The following is a 13,020-nucleotide window of genomic DNA, read 5'->3' on the forward strand; positions in this document are numbered from 1 at the left end:
TCAATTTAGGTCTTCTGTCCCAGCTGAAAATACCAAGTCGTTGAACTAACTATGCTCTGTAAATTAAAGATAGACATTAATTTAACTGTTCGGAAAATACTGGCATCACTTTAAAGCAGTGCCGTATCCACAAATAGTTAGTGGCCATCTTTTTTTTTTATCATTTTTCCTGAAGTATTATATTCCCTTTTCATAGGCTGGAATACATGCGAATATGTTTTGAACAGGTCGCTGTCCGCTGTCCGAAATAAGAAAGTAACTACTTCCCTCCTTTTGTATTTTTTGAAAGAGGTTTTTTATAAAGCCTAAACAATTTTTTTTATTTCTGTAATTTCAATAATTTCAGAGAAACTTAAAAAAAAAGAAAAAAACACCCTCGACTCGTAGGACATCTAGCAAGGAGTTCAGTTAATATCTTTTCCGTATATATATTCTTTTTGAGTTTAAAATTTTGTTTATAGGAACAAGTAATATCGTTTCCGTATATACTTTTTTTTTGGTTTTTTACAATTTCTGTTTATAGAAACATAAACACTCTTAATTGGTTAAAACTTTGGTTGTAGTTGGTTAACGTTGGCGTAAGAATTTTTTTTTTGAAATTGTCCTGAGAATACTTTTTTTTATCGGTGTGCATTATGGGTGTGGACCGATCGCCGAATAAGGGGGCAGAAGGTGGCCCAGCTACAATTTGTCCGTTATGTAAATCCGATATTACCGTCGCCGAAATTTTCGTAACCTCGTGTCAACATGAATTTCATAGGAAGTGCATAGAAGCGCATTTTAGGAAAAGCGCACAATGTCCAGTATGCAAATCAGCTTGTAGGCCTGCAGTCGTTAAGCCACTTGATAGCTCAGGGCTACAAACTCGCAGTCGATCAAAAAGTAAGCAGCCTTTAGAGAGTAGGGATACACCAGCAACGGATGAGGGACCTCCCACATCAGGAGTTAATACAAATTGCAGTAATAATGCGGCGGGCTTCATAACCGCTAACGCTATGACTTTACTCGCTATGGAGCGGAGACTACTCTCTACCCTTTCGGAAAAAGTGACAGAATTGATTGAAAGTTCATTGACAGACAGTATAACAAGAGCTTTGGCGTCACAAATTAGTAGCAATGGTAACATTCAACAACCTGCTGCTCGAAGCATAGAAAGTATGAATAGTCAGTCCGGTTTAACGAATGAACCACTAGAAAATTCCCGGCTTCTTACGGTCTCTCCAGGTTTTCAAAGAAGCACCACGACTGATTTGTTAAACCGACCGGATAAAGTTGTGCATATACTTAATGGATGGAAAATTAAATATTCTGGAGTAGGGGTGTCTGTCGACAATTTTATATACAGAGTAGAGACACTCACAAAGGAAACGTTAGAAGGAAATTTCACGGTACTTTGTAAAAATGCAAGCGTGCTTTTTGAAGGGAAAGCTAACGAGTTTTATTGGCGATATCACAAAGCACACGGTGAAGTTGTCTGGGATGCATTTTGTGCAGCCTTACGTCAACAGTTTAGACCAAGTAGGGATGATGGAGATATAGAGGAACTGATAAGGAACACTAAGCAAAAGCCAAATGAAACTTTCGATTGCTTTTATGAGACTATATCAGGACTAGTTGATCAGCTAGAAGTTCCATGGACGCCGCATAAATTAGTACGGGTCCTTAAGAACAACCTACGTCCCGAAATTAGACATGAACTTTTAAATATCGAGATTAGATCAGTTTCGGAATTAAGAGAGATTTGTCGTCGACGTGAAGACTTTTTGGCCGATATTAAACGATATTCAGGATACGCTCGAGGGTCTCTATTCAAGCGGGAAGTCTCCGAGCTCAATAAAGAACAAGAAAACATGGAAACAGAAATAGAATCCGAAAATGAGGTGGATATTGAGGCTTTTTCTCTGTTATGTTGGAACTGTCGTAAGGAAGGGCACCGATATCAGGACTGTGTATCTGAGAGACGAATCTTTTGTTACGGCTGTGGAACAGCCAACACATACAAACCGAATTGTAGTAAGTGTTCAAAAAACTACAAAACCGGCATGTCGAAGTCGCCATTCAGACAGAAGGCTTCGATCACCGTTCGAAGTCAAGCAACAATGACCGACGAATAGATGACGCAGCCACAGTTGTGTCACTCACCCTCCCTGACGAACAAAAATTATCTGCTAGTCCTTTGCTACACAGCAAAATCCCAGAATTAAAAACCGTGGCTATCACGACCGTTGACCACACACCTGAGTTGGAACAGATTAAATCTCGTAGTTCGAAGCGAATAAAAGAATTTTGGAAGAATGTTAGGGAATGTAAACTCGGGGTAGCGTACCTCAGCTCTCTTTCTGAAAGGCGTAAGGATCCTCGGCCATTCTTGCCAATTCGTCTTCTCAATCGTACTGTTTACGGATTATTAGATTCTGGCGCAGCGATTAGTTGTGTTGGAGGACAGTTAGCTTGTGAAGTATTAGACAAGTACGATTACAAAACGATAACAGCTAATGCAGCTACTGCAGATGGAAGATCTCAACAGATAATAGGACGATTAAAATTGGACGTTGAATATAATAACGTCAAAAATCCATTGACGATTTACATAATACCCTCACTGAAGCAAGATTTGTATTTGGGAATAGATTTCTGGAGGCTGTTCGATCTGCTTCCAAAATGTTTAAATATTTCCGAGCTAGAGTCTACCGATAGTAACGGAAAGGTCGAAACCGATCAACATGATTTGTCCGAGGCTGAGAGAGCCAAACTAATGAATGTAATCAGTTGTTTTCCCTCTTTTACTCAAGAAGGTCTCGGCAAGACCAATTTGATTGTGCATTCGATCGATGTGGGCATGGCTAAGCCAATAAAACAACGTCATTTCCCTGTTTCTCCCGCTGTAGAAAAGGCTATGTACGCCGAGATCGATAGAATGATACAATTGGGGGTGATAGAGGAGTCAGAAAGTGCTTGGTCTTCTCCAATCGTAATGGTAACAAAACCTGGAAAAGTTAGAATTTGTCTAGATTGTCGTAAGGTAAACAGTTTAACCGAAAAGGATGCATACCCGCTTCCCCAAATTAGTGGCATTTTAAGCCGTTTGCCTAAGGCAGAGTACATATCTAGTCTTGATCTTAAGGATGCTTATTGGCAGGTGCCTTTAGATGTTGCATCTCGAGACAAGACGGCGTTCACAGTTCCTGGTAGACCCCTCTACCAATTTAAAGTTATGCCGTTCGGGCTGTGCAATGCCACGAGCACAATGTCGCGGTTGATGGACAAGGTCGTCCCGGCTCTTCTCAGGAACGAGGTGTTCATTTACTTAGACGATTTATTGGTAATTTCTGCTAGTTTTGAAAGGCATCTCGAAGTACTCAGAGAGGTAGCTCTTCACATAAGGCGTGCCGGTTTGACAATCAATATTGGCAAAAGTCATTTCTGCATGCTGCGTGTACGCTATTTAGGCCATATAATAGGTGACGGCGGAATACGCACCGATCCTGAAAAGGTGACTGCCATCACGAATTTTCCGCTACCCAGGACTTTGCGTAGCTTGAGAAGTTTTATGGGTTTGTGTGGGTGGTACCGCAAGTTTGTTCCAAATTTTGCATCACTATCCGCTCCTCTGACTGATTTGATGACCACGAAACGGAGGTTTAGTTTGACTGATGAGGCGATTAAAGCTTTTGAACAGTTAAAACGATGTCTTAGTGAGGCTCCGGTTTTATGTAGCCCCGATTTTTATAAACCATTTGCAATACATTGCGATGCAAGCAAAACCGGTGTAGGTGCCGTTTTAGTACAAGTCTCTGAGGAAGGAGACGAGCGTCCGATTGCGTTTATTTCGAAGAAATTGAACAAGGCTCAGCGTAACTATACGGTCACTGAACAAGAATGCCTAGCAGCGATTGTAGCTCTTAAAAATTTTAGGGCCTATGTGGAAGGACATAAATTTAAAATCATAACCGACCACGCATCTTTGAAATGGTTAATGTCTAATCATGACCTAAATTCTCGCTTAGCTCGATGGGCGTTAGCGTTGCAGAGGTATAGTTTCGATATTGAACATCGTAAGGGATCCCTTAACATAGTTCCCGATTCATTGTCTCGCGTTAACGAGGATACAGTAGCCGCCTTAGACTTGCGTGAAGGGTTGCTCGTTGATCTTAGTTCGAAACATTTTAAGTCCGCTGAGTATGTTGATCTAGTAGAGAAAGTAGCGGCAAACCAAGCTAGTTTTCCCGATCTCAAGACCGACAGCGGTTACGTTTATCGCAAAGCCGAACACTTGACAGGAGAGCAAGTTCACGATGAGTATGCGTGGAAGCTGTGGATACCCAGAGAATTAGTGCCCGAAATCCTTTCGCGAGCGCACGATAGCCCTTTGTCGTCACACTGTGGCATACACAAAACGATTGAGAGAGTGAGGCGATACTATTTCTGGCCTGGCCTTGTGTCGGATATAAAGACTTATATAAATGCCTGTGAAGTGTGTAAAACCACAAAAGCTCCAAATTTCGTACTGCGTCCTCCCTTAGGAAAAGCCCCTGAAAGTCAGCGATTTTTCCAACGTCTTTTTATTGACTTCCTTGGACCTTATCCTAGGTCAAGAAGTGGGAACATTGGTATTTTTATCGTTTTAGATCATTTTTCCAAGTATGTGTTTCTAAAAGCAGTTCGAAAGATTGAAACTAGTGTTGTTATAAAATACCTTGAAGGGGAGTTGTTTATGGCATACGGAGCTCCGGAAACGGTGTTATCCGACAACGGTTCACAATTTCGCTCTCATGCTTTTCAGAAGCTTATGCAACAGTACGGTGTTACTCACACACTGACTGCAGTGCATTCGCCCCAGGCTAACGCGTCTGAGCGCGTAAATCGTTCTGTAATCTCTGCAATTAGGGCTTATTTGCGTCCTGATCAGAAGGACTGGGACGAGTATCTAAGTAGGATATGTTGTGCTTTAAGATCATCGGTTCATGCTAGTATAGGTACCTCTCCATACTACATGGTTTTCGGCCAGCACATGATTACCTCCGGTTCCACTTACTCGTTGTTAAGGAAATTAAACTTATTAGATGATCGATCCTTAAAATTTAATCGGGAAGATTCTTTTGACATTGTTCGTAATAAAGCTTGTCAGCGAATGCAGGAAAAGCACGATGAGAACGAGAAACGGTATAATCTTCGATCTCGAATCGTGTCCTTTGCCGAAGGTCAAGAAGTATTTCGTCGAAATTTCAAACAAAGCTGTTTTCAGACAGGCTATAATGCCAAGTTCGGTCCTTCGTTTGTGAAAGCAAGAGTTCGGAAGAAGCTAGGAAACGCTTATTACGAACTAGAAGACTTACAAGGACGTTTATTAGGCACATATCATGCGAAAGATATCCGCCAGTAACGTGCCTTCAGTCGTTATCAGTCTAGGGCATCATAAACGATATACCCTAGCCTGATTTTTCGGGGGGGCTTTGTAGCGGCGACTGAAGCAACGGAATTTTTCTTTTATTTAGTTCGGCCAGAAAAATATTTTTTTTAAGGTTTTTGTTGAGCTTAGCTTAGTTTCAAACCATAAATATTGGTAAGCCTGGCTTAGTATTTTTTTTTTAGAGATGACAACTGACCGTGGCGATAGTAATCAGCTGTACTAGGGTAGCGCTGTTATGTTTGGTTTCAAACTACAGATGTTAGTAAGCCCAGCTTAGTTAGTATTTTTTTTGGGGATGCCAACTGTCCTGGGCATCAGCTGTACCAGGGGAGCTCTGGAAAGCTTAATTACCAATATGGCGTGATTACCGGCTGCGATGCATTTCCGCTGGCAGCCTAGAGCAATATTACCCGGTTCCGTTCTATTTCTTTTCAATCGAACAGTCGCGGCGTGCACATGCACTAAAAAATTAAGTTCCCAGTCCCAAACAAGTTCGAAACTTTAACTCGGGTACGCGTGCATCTCGCAAGTATTGCGATTCGATAGTGAAAAAATTTAAATTAAAAAAAAAATCACCCGCCAAAGCGTAGACCGAGTAAGTTTCCCGGCGAATTGGTTTTCTTTCTGTGTCTAACCCCCGCCCCTGTCTCAGGCAGCTGAAGTGGGAAAACTTAGCGTCGTCCCGGCTATACGAGAGGGTTTCGACCAGCAGGCCAACAGCAAGTTATATTATTTTTTTTGGTCGGATTGGCGAGATTTCTGTCGGCAACGGCCCGAAAAAATCCTAAAACCCCCAAAACGTCTTCGGGGCACAATCGTAAGGTAGATATGCTCGAGAATAGTGTATTTTAATAGGTATTTGCTGTAACCGTTCCCCAATCGTCAGGTTGTGCCCAGTTAGCAGTATGTAAAGTCGACGAGATCAGGAGCATGTAAACCAGGTACCACCAACGAAATCCCACGTGCATGTACCGAGGAGCACCCCCGTAGACGACATGTGTACCTAACCCGGCACCAACGAATACGCATGCGCAGCTAACCTTTTTTTCACATGCGCGCATTTACGAGCAGCTACTTATACACATGGACGTGTAATCTTTTGGCGCACACTTACGCAGCTACACCGCGGGAAATCCCTAGGCCGCACATACACATCAGCAGCAGCCTTACCCCAATGCACAAAGGCGCAAATTTTAACGGGGTTTAACCCTCTGCTATTTTTTTGTATTATCTCTGGCAATCAACCAAATCACTTTCCCCAATGGCGAGCATATTTAACCTGCAACCACAGTGAGCCCCATGAAAAAAAAAAAGATCTATGAAAATTTTAAAATATAATGGAGCGAATCTTAATTAGGTTATTGTAGATACTACCTAAACTTAAATAACAATTTAGCGCCTCTAAAGAATCGGGATAAATTGGCAAGAAAGTTTCCTTTTAAATTGTTTTCAAAATATATTCTTAAGTTTACTTTAACCCTATGGTGCAAAACGCCATAATCTTTTTACAGCACACCTGCGTCGGGAGATCGATCTTTCGTCGGTGGAAAAGTTGCCGTGAGTTTGAAAACTAAATGTTTATTTCCTAGATCCACCTTTATCTTTTGAAAACTAAACCAGACTTTTATTTGAACTGCCAAAAAATAAAAATAAGTGAAACCCGAATCTAATGAAGCATTAAATTAACGTAAATATTATCTTACAAATATTAAGTACCTAAAGAGAATTAACTCGAATTTGATTTTTGTAATTTTATCAAAAAAAATTATTTTTTATTAATCCTAATTAAATTAAACCAAACAAATTAAATTAATAGCTTACCCTGAAACGAATCAAAAATTCTAAACTTTGAAACAACCGCCCTTAGCTTACAAAAACCCCTTATATATGTTCTCATAATTAAGATTATATACTGTTGCTTAAACATTATCATTATTTTTATACCCATTACATTATCATGAATTACTATTACGGAATTACTATTCATTATGTTTTCTTTCCTTGAATTTATTATAAAAATGGAAGCTTAAATTCCAAAATTTACTGAACTCAGCTGATGTTTTCTCGGTCGTAGGGTGCAGAAGGGGTCACCAGAGCCATGCTCTTGCGGCAGGTGATCATAGGTAGGGTGGGCAACATGCGAGCACAACAACACCCGTGTCTTCGCTGCTTTAAGATTTCTCTCTTTCTTTTCTTTTCTTGTGTCTTTAAATTCTAATTTTTCCGAATTTATTTATATTTCTTCCGGTTTAGTTAACTAACTTATAATTTTGTCGCAAGCACGCTCAATTCTTAGTCTGTTAATAATAATGTGTAGACAGTGTCAGGATCAGTATAAAGCAAGAACAACACCCCCAAAGCCGACGAGTTAGTGCCGGACCCTATAGCGTGCCCCGCAAGTACAGATCCTTCGATTCAATACACTTCAGTCGAACGTTACACGCTACAAATATAAAAAGAACAGTTGGAAATTTATTTAATTTCCTAGAATGTTGCAATATAAAATATGACGATATTGGGATGTTTTTAGGGATTTGAATAAAAAATATATTTTTGTATTCTTAACTTTACAGAAGATATTTTACAGAGATTACCAAGTATTTTCTTCCTGTTATTATTAATTTCTAGAAAACCTTAATCCCTATTTACAACTCCCTTTTTTGGTCCCCCTACCGAATATATTTCAAAGTCATTTCGCCTGTCGGTAGATAATAAACTGGAATTCTTCATTGTCCGCCAACGCTGCGGGCTAAAAAATAGTTCGTAAAAAACGATAAAAAGGGTTGGGAGAAAGTGGCAAGGGGTGAAAGAAAGATGAGAAGGAGAGAAATGGCTGCCATTAACATTTGCCGTTAACATTTCATTTAGCCGGCAAACGTTTTCTTTCTTTCATTTCCTATTTGGCCGCCGCTTATTCTTCTACTTGCCCATTTTCGCTGTTTTTTTTCTTTTTGCCAAACATTTTAATTATGAGCGCACTTTTGACCCCCTTCACCCTTTTTGCCCCTCCTCCTTGTTGTTATTGTAAAACAAACGAAATGAACAAAGTCATATGTGAGCACACACACATATGCACTGACAAACCAACAAATGCGAGGGGGCTTAAAAAAAAAGGAAAAGGGGGCGGTTGGTGGGCGGGGCGATCGCCAAATGAAAAGCGAGCCAAATGGACATGTGGCCCGCGCATTTTGCGGTTGCCTTTTGAAGGGGGGGAGGGGCTAAAAAGGGGGTTAAAGGGGCAAAAGTCACTGGAGAAGGAGCAGTCTAAGCCAAAAGAAAAGGCCAACTGCTGCTGATGATTGCGATGATGATGACGATGACGATGGCGATGGCGATGGCAATGATGGCCATCATGTTGGCCGCATTGTTGGCCAGCGGTGAAACATAGAATATATAGGATATAGCGATGGCAAAGAAAGAAAAAAATTATAAGGCAAACCCTGAATCGATATTAAAAAGTTTCCCCCTGAAGTGAATACTGTTTAATTTTTATTTTATTTTTTATATTGAGAAAGAATAGAGTAATTTGGCCTAAGGGCCCCAGCAACTATGGCCGATTCCTCCCTGTACCCCAAGTTTTTAACTTTCAGCTAGACTGCACAATAAATAAATGTTGTGAAAAAACATATACCAACATATACCCAGCAATTTCCATTTAATAAAATTGATATTAAAATTTTTTTTAATATACTAGAATTTTTTATAAACAAAAAATAAAATGATGTAGTGGGAAATTAATTAATTAGTATTTTTACTCTTAAAAGAAATGATAAATTTTGTTAACTATTTTATTGCCGAAATTAGCTTTTTGGTATTCAATATTTTCCGCCATAAAATCTATATGCCAATAAATATGTACATATAATGCTAAAAGAAAATCCTTGCATTTAACAGCTTAGGATAAGAAAAAAAACGATAAATAAAAATAATACCTATGAACCTAAAATAGATTATAAAATTAATGTATTTTATTAAATAAGGTAATTTTTAAATTCAATATTATCTCTAAAAATAGTAATATCCTTCTCACACACACACTCACAGCTCTCACAGTGCCATCACTAAGACAAGTGCATTGTTTGCCGGCTTGCAAGTGTCTGTGTGTGGAGCTGTGTGTGTGACATGTTAACGACGGCGCTCAAATGACTTTTGTGTGGTTTAAAACCGAACCCAGAGTCGGAGCCCAAGCTCAGTGGTCGGGGATACGGCTACCCTTAACCCACTGAGTCCTTAACCCATGCCGGCACCCCCAGCCACCCACTGTGAGCCATCATCATCGTCATCATTGCCATGGCCTCGCTCTTTTGCCTTGTTCGCTGCAGCATTTTTCAATTTTATGGTTTCCAGATGAAGTGCGTTCGACCGTAAGTAAATGTCGGGGAAACCCCCTTTTTTGTGCCCAGCCCAAAATCACCCAACCCCCCACCGCCCACCGCCCACCACCCCCCGCGTCAGCTGCAGCTGTCATTGTTTAGCTTTTTGCCCTCGCCGAGTGCACAAAAAATGGGAATCCCCCGCTTCCTTTTCGATGTTTTTTCTCGATTTTTTTTTTGGAGCACACGCATAAAGTTGCATTTCTTTTTTGCGGTTCTTTTTTTTTGGCCCAGACTGCTTAGCCATTGGCCTGACCAATTTTTTTCGGCTTTTCCTCCTTTTTTTGCCATTCTGCCGACCGAATCGTTATGAGTTATATATGGCACTTGGATCGAGGGAAATCGGGCGGCGGGGGATATATAGGGGGATATACAGGTGAGCGGGAAGATTGAAACTAACTGAATTGCCCAAGCGGCTGTGAACATTTCGTTTTAATTAAGAGGCCACTCCGGCCAAAGAGAACACAGGAGGAAATAGGCGAAAAAAATTCTAAAAAAAAAGGAAGGGAAAATGGAGGGGAAAAGTCGGGGGTTAGTTCCAGTTGATCCGTCAACTAATTGAAGCCAACTTTCAGGCTTCGCTGGCCAAATGGAAACAGCAGCCAAAAAAAAGAACGGCCAACAGTTGGCATTTATTTATTTATGGACAATATTTAGCTGGAAAACAAATTAAATCGAATTCATTAAATACCTGAACAAACAGTGTTTATGGCAAAAACATATTAATCTCTGGGCACTGAAAAAAATGGGAATTATGCAGAGCAAATGGAATTGTAAGACTAGCAAAATATTTATTATAATAATAATTCTTAGGCAAATTTTTTAAAATGCTAAATAATTCATAATTATAAAATATTCTTATAAGTAGTTATGTAATGCATATTTAAAATACACTAAACTTTTCTCTGACTGCATTTACTTATTTCATATGCTAATCTCTTTCGAGCATTTTTGCTTTTGCCATTGGCATTTATCTAAGCTTTTTTATTTGCCCACTCGTTTTTACGTGGCATGTTGGCTTAGCCACGCCCCCCCACGCTCCACGCCCCCGTGACCCCAACTGACCCCGGCTACCTGACCACACCTGCCGCCATTTGCGGTTCGCTGTAAATGCATTTTTAATGCATTTCATTCCGTTTCTGTGTTTTTCGTCGCTAAAAGCAAATGCACATTTAAATAAAATTTTATAGTTATGTCTATTTAAATATTGCAGCTTGTCGTGGGCTGGCCAGCATAATTCTTAATGTACATAAATCAGTGTCTGTGCCTGGGCTGCTCATAAAAAGTCAGTATTTCGCCATACAATTCCAAGGGCAATAAGAGCCAAGTTTTCTAAGGCGATGTCCAACAAATCTGGTCCATGCATCAGCGCTGACACTTTCTGCTGACTTTTGAATTTCGCAATTGCCTTGGTTGAGTGGCAACAGCAATTGCACAACATAAACCAACTGGAATGGCCAAAACCCAAGGATGCTAGGACATAAAGCTATTAACGAAAAGTTGGTTTTACAATAAAAAAAGTCATTTTTATTTTAATGAATATGTTTAGACGATTAAACCATCATCTATTCTAGGGTTTACCATCTTGAAATAGGCATCCTATTGGTAAAGTTATAGGAATTGTATATAGTTGGAGCCACCTCAATTTTAAAATGCAGAATATAAGCCAATATAAATAGGCATCTTTAAAATTTTTTAACAAAAGATGCTAAATTCTAAAATTTAAATATAGTTTTGATAAAAATATTGCATTTAAATAGAGATTAAAAGAAATTTGTTTAATAAATTCCAAAATTCCCACCCAAAAGGGTTGTTATAAGCACAAATACATTTCCTATTTCTTTTTTAAATTGCTTTGCTCTCAAAAGGAAATCAGCATAGTTGCGAAACCAAGGTGAACGAGATGAAAGCCTTTGGCGAAATTCCCCGGGGCCAACTCCCTTAACCCCCGGGCGCCCCTCAGTGGTCGATGCGCCCTTTTGTCAGCCTTTAACACGTTGACATCTCACGGGGCTGCTGCTCAGTTTGCGTTTTCTCGCTGTCAAGCTGCCTCCTGTTATTTGTTGCAATTTAAGTGACTTGGAATTGCAATTTATCGCCGCCGCTTTGGAGGGGAAAATCAGCCAGCACGCCCATGCTGCCCGCCCCCTTTTTTTTTTTGGGCCGGGAAATAAACAAGCCAGCTGGGGGAAAAAGGAAAAGCGAGGAGAAAGTGTGAGGAGGGTGGGGGAGGAGTCGGGGAGATATGAGAATTTAGTGTAATGTTGTTTTTATTGCAACTTCATGTGCGGAATGCGTAGCAGGGCATTAAAGTGTTGTTGCATACACTTAGGCACCCCCTAAGGGTTAAGGGGCGAGGGGTTAAGGGTGAGTGGATGGGGGTGGCGGAAAAGCCAAGTAAACTTTCCCCGAAGGACGATCAAGTGACGATTTCCGTCTTGCGTTGCAGAATATTGTTTGATTTTCATCTAGTTTTCTTTTATTTAACCGTAGGAAGCTTCTGTGTGAAAACTGTTTTATAAAAGGAAATCACTTTTAAATGTAATTTTAGCTGTCTAAAAGTATGCAACCACATTTTTTAAACTCACATGTTCAATTAATTCATTCTGAAGGACGACTATTCTTTATTCACTGCTTACTTTTAAAATCCCAAAGTGGCATTTCAGAGTGATTTTAAAACCCAGCGATTTCTGGGGCATCCCTAATAATGATTTTAAAATAAGGAAATTGGAACTATAATATAGCTAAAAAACTTCAAGGGCTTACAATATATTTAAAATACTAGTTTATACTAGATTATAGATTAAAATAGTATTTTCTATTAAAGATTTTCAAATAACTTTAATATAAATACCAAATTTTAGATTAAAAAACCCATAGCAACCAAGAAAATAATTGGGATAAAATTTCAGGACTTTTATAATTTTGTATAGATAACAAGTACATTTATCATAAGTATTTCGTTTTCGATTTAAAAATACAATTGAGAACTTCGTAGGGAAAATTCAAATGCTCCCCAAGAAAATAACAAGATAAAAACAGATAAAGTGAGAAAAATCACTTCCATTATGTGCTCCGAAAAGTCCATATGCCTGGGAATTCGCATTTTGATGGCAGGACCTTTGACCATTTTTTCCTTTTGTGCGCCCCGAAAGCGATATTGTAAATTTTTTTATATTTGTCAAGCCAATTGAAAAGTTTGCGGCAACTTTGTGTTGATTTAACACCCCCCGGCAC

The sequence above is a fragment of the Drosophila subpulchrella genome, chromosome X (genome assembly GCF_014743375.2).
Source record: "Drosophila subpulchrella strain 33 F10 #4 breed RU33 chromosome X, RU_Dsub_v1.1 Primary Assembly, whole genome shotgun sequence".
NCBI lineage: Eukaryota > Metazoa > Arthropoda > Insecta > Diptera > Drosophilidae > Drosophila > Drosophila subpulchrella.